Here is a 4,746-nt window from a genome sequence, read left to right on the forward strand (position 1 = left end):
TTAATAAATGTTTGTCCAAAAACCAGGGAATATCACACCTGTCACCTCTGTATCATTCCTATCTATCTAGGGGCAAGCCTGATTTTACGTATTGAGAATTCAGGACAAACTTTACCCTTTGACCCAGTTAAACAGACAGATGGGAGAAGTGTTTTTTGCTGACTTGAGCAATAGAAGTCGTATATCCTGTTGTTGGAGTCCCAAGGTGATAAAGGGCTTTGTCAGGGTCACCTCCTGGTGGGTCCCTGAACCCAGACACCAACACCGACTCACTGTGTTTCTGTGCCCAGAAGAAGTTGGGCGCAAAGGGTTTCAACATGTACATATTTTATGGAGGGTGTGCTTCAAACTGGCCCCTGCAACAACTGATGTGTTTTAGCAAATTAGAAGCAACATCTGAAAAGCCCTTCTGTCTATTTTTTTTCTTTTTTTTGACTAACAGTTTTCATACGTACATATTGTGCAGAGAAACATTTAAATTATTCTCATTTCCCTATTTGTTTTCTACTCCTCCATCTCACCCCAAGCCCAGAATTCACAAGCAGGACTTCAGTTTCTGTATGGAAAATGTTCTGCTTTCCTTGTGTCCGTGTGTTCCAGAGCTTTAAGTCAAAGTTTAAATATGTAAAGACAAAGATAAAAGACGAAGGCATGGAGCAGACTAGAACTCAGTGATTGAACTCGGCTTTGTGTGCACAAAGCCATGAGATTGATCACTAGCCACTGCAGAGAGGAGAGAAAGAACAAGCTTAGAGTCATGGAGCCTTAGTGAAGAAGGCCGGGAGAATCAACTCAGGCATCTGGCCACTCTGAGGATTAGAGTTCCAGAAAAAGCAAGAGACACAGAGAAAAGGGGTTGTCACACATTCGAGCTGTTAGTCCTAGCACTGGGGGGTCGGGGGTGTAGGTGGAGACAGGCCGACTTCTGGGAGTTCAAGGCCAGCCTGGGCTACATAGTTCCAGCTACATAGACTTTGGAAAATGCTTTTATCCTTGGCCACTCCAGCTTTTCTGTCAGGTGACTCTTTCCACCAGACCTTTTGATACAGAAGCAGGGGACACCACCACTGCCCCTGCTGCAAACTGTCTTTCTTAAACCATAGGCTAGCTCCCAATGCGATAACCTTGGGATAGACTTACAGAAGCACAGGGTCAGGCAGTCATCAAATTGTGGTACTCAACTGATCGTCAGAGCTGCCAGCAGATTATTGCTTTTTCAATAAGCCAAATATTTTATCTCGCCATTATCACCTCTGTCACCAACATCTTTTAAATGTTATTTTATTCTTGGCTGTGTCTATGTCTTTGTCTGCAGACATGAGTGCAGGAGGCCAGAGGCATCAGATCCCCGGGATCCAGAGCTGCAGGTGATTGCTGGCAATTGAGGCCTTTCCAAGAGCAGTGCCTGTCTTAATCTCTGACTCCTCTCCAGCCTCCCACACAGACTTCACTAGAATGTCCCCAGAATGTGCGGCCTGTCCTCAAACCCAGACCCTCAGGGAAGCTCGGCCTGAGCCTTAGCATTCCAGATATCTGATGAACACCTGCTCAGTGCCAGCTACTGATTGTACGCACTTGTGCTCTATACATCAAAAGCCACACAACAACCTGCAGATCTCCACAGAGCGGAGGTAGGGATGGTGACAAGTTCCTAAAGTGTTAAGGTCAAAGATTTGGTTCTGGCATGACACTGAATATTTCACTGGCCATAAAAGACAGAGGAGTGTGGCCTTCCAATTGCTTCTAATTCTCTTCTAGAATTCCCCAGTTATTGGTCTGGTGGGGGCAGAGGCAAAAATGGGATCACACACGCAAGAGGACTCATCACTTCCCAGGAGTCACCAATGGATGATGGACGTCCAGAATCCAAATGAAAGGTAAGTGAGGGAGACAAGCCACTGGGGCTTCGGGGAAAGAGATCCAGCTCAGGATGGGGAAGGCTGGGAAGATGAGCTGAGCAGTAGGCATAGAGAACAGCCAACCCAGACTATAGCAAGAAGCCCTTGACGGCATCTCCGGTTAAGAGCAACAAACAATCAAAAACCAGCACAACTGCTCTCTGGTCTCCTGCATTTGACTGTTTAAAAAAGGAATTCAACAATCCAGTCAGACCAGCGACTCTCATGTAGAAAGCTAAACAACGGAACACAAGGCAACACAAAAAGTTCTTCTAGAAGGAAACATACGGCTGGGGGTGCGCTAATTTGGTAGTTTGTTTAGCTTGTATGAAGCCCTGGGTTCGATTCCCCAGCCGGCATAAAATTCAGCCGTGCCAGTGAGTGCCTATATTCCTAGCCTCTGGGAGATGGAAACAAGAGGAGCCGTTCAATGCCATGCTCAGCTATGAGGCTAGCCTGGACTAAATGATACTATAGCTCAAAAACGCGAACAAATGAAAAATCAGAAAGTGGTCTATTTAAAATGCTGTATATAAAGACACATCCACTCCCTTAAGAAAACTTAATTTTCTGTACTCTTTATTTAGCCGCCTGGTTTCTGAGTTCCGTGGGTCTCGGGTGCCCCCTAGCGTTCGTTCCCTCTTAGTCACTGCGCCTGGCCGCGTCCCGACGTTGGGTAGCCGGGTGAGCCTGGGCACTAAGCGGGTTCCGACCCATCCCTTGGGAAAGTGGGCTCGAACTCGCAGCGTTTGCTGAGGTCGGCTTGGCTGCGGTCTTCTGGAGTGCGCGGCGTGGTGGAGGGAGAGGATTCACCGCGTAAATACCGGGACTGTGTAAACAGATTGCACACAGGGGCGTAGGGAAACCTGCCTTCCGTGACAGTAGGCGTCTTGCTGAAAGGGAGGGTAAAAACCAGGTGGCCTCGAACTCGACCGCGCCACCTTGAACTCTTGATCCCCGTCTCCACTTCCCAGATGCTGGAGTTACAGGTGAGCAAACGCCACCTCACCCAGCTAAGTTATTTACTGGCTTGAAGAGTCGGGGTCTATCTGGAAATGCTTCCAGCCTCCTGCCTCTGCCTCACACCTTTTTGAGTGTGGTTTTAGTGGAATCTGCAAAGCGGTGTGACTCTGGCCACGGGGTTGCCAGATACAAAGTAGTCTTTGCGTGTAAGTCCGTGATATTGTCCGAACTTAAACCAACATGCAGAGGTCGTGGCTCTTTTGTTTGTTTTGTTTTTTGAGAAAAACTTCGGTCTCGTTCACTCCATGCGTTACTGTACTTAGCAACGATTTATAAAGACATTTTTTTGAGCCTGGCGTGGTGGCGCGCGCCTGTAATCTTAGTATTCGGAAGGCCGGGGCGGGAGAGCTGCCTCGAGTTGAAAGAAAGCTACAAGTGAATTCCAGGCCGTGTTAGGAGGAAGCTGAAAGTCCATAACAGGGAAATCGCAGCCACCGGCTGTCCGAAACTCACCGCGGTTCTTCGTACGCACGGGCACTGGGGAAACGAGGAGGAGGCTGTAGAACATGCTAAACATTTGGCCAAGAAAATGAAGCAAGCCAAAGAAAACCTCCAGGAACAGATCGCCAAGTGGCGTGCGCCGTTCCCGCTGAGAGTTTCCACTTCTGAGTCCAGTCAAAAATAGTCTTTAAGAATGACAGATAAATAAATAAATAAATAAATAAATAAATAAATAAATAAATAAATAATCAGACCTTGCGGAGCGGGCTAGCGCGGGGTTCAGGTCCGCAGGAAGGCAGCTCAGGTCCTAGCAGATGCTGGTGACTTGATGCTGTGAAGTTCGGTGGTTCTTCGCTTTCTGTCTGGATTTCCGTATTCTAAGTTTGATTCAGCCATGACGACGGCGTTAGTTCACTAGTTTTCTCGCTGCAAATATTCTCGGAGCTCTGACCGGCAACGGCCATGTTCCCTGGAAAAGCCTGGGTTCTCTGTAGGACACCGCCCCCCTTGGAGCAAGAGCTCGGGTGGGGCGGGGAGCCCGTGGGAGAGAGGCGGGTGCTTGGAACCCTGGGGAGAAGGGGAGGAGCCAGGCAGCCGGGAGCACGGGAGGTCTGAGAAACCTTGTAAGCTGTCTGAGAGGAACATCTGAGCGTCTGGCCGGTTAGCTCAGTTGGTTAGAGCGTGGTGCTAATAACGCCAAGGTCGCGGGTTCGATCCCCGTACGGGCCAGGGGGAAGGTTTTTAGTAGAAATTTTATTTATAAGCACTACCACCATTCTAAACTCTAGAAAGTTGACTTCTGCCTCTTCCTAGCCTAACCCTCCAGCCAGTACAGGGCCGAAGTTCCTGCTGTCCGGCTCTGGTCATCCGGGACATTTTCCAAGACTCCAGTTTCCCTGGCGTTGCTGTAAAGACCAATGGCCTCAGGTGGACCTCAGTGTTCACTGCATTTCTTAATGCTGAGAACGCAGGTCAGGACAAAGCGTTCCGCGGGTATTGACGGCAAGCAGACTGCACGCGCTGTGCGGCCCCCCGCACCACTGACCGCCGGTCCAGAAGACATCGCTCATTTCTGCCTGCCTCCTGTCAATGATTTTCGACTCCACGCTTCGATCTCTTAGTTCTGATTTTGGAGGCAGAGGGCAGTGAACACCTTTCTCACGGAATTTCAACAAACAAGCCAAAAAGTCCAGCTTTCTGAGCTCGTCGGCTTTTTAGCTCCGTTGTGGGTGCAGGGTGCTGCGTTTTGTTTTCCGTAGCCCAGACTCAGGATTCTTCTTCTGTCTCCACCGCTGACAGCTGAGATTACAGAATGGACCACCGCCCCTGTCGGCTCTATCCTTTTCTCGAATGTGGTTGGACTCTGGATTAGGTAACTGCAGCT

At 49.2% G+C, this 4,746-nt stretch overlaps 1 non-coding gene across 1 annotated transcript; it reads left to right on the forward strand.

Moving 5' to 3' along the window:
• Positions 1–4,017: 4,017 nt before the first annotated feature.
• Trnai-aau lies at positions 4,018–4,091 on the forward strand. The gene has a single exon. It is a non-coding gene; the product is annotated as a tRNA-Ile (tRNA).
• The last annotated feature ends 655 nt before the right edge of the window (positions 4,092–4,746 follow it).

Source organism: Mus pahari, chromosome 7 (genome assembly GCF_900095145.1).
Source record: "Mus pahari chromosome 7, PAHARI_EIJ_v1.1, whole genome shotgun sequence".
NCBI classification, from domain to species: domain Eukaryota; kingdom Metazoa; phylum Chordata; class Mammalia; order Rodentia; family Muridae; genus Mus; species Mus pahari.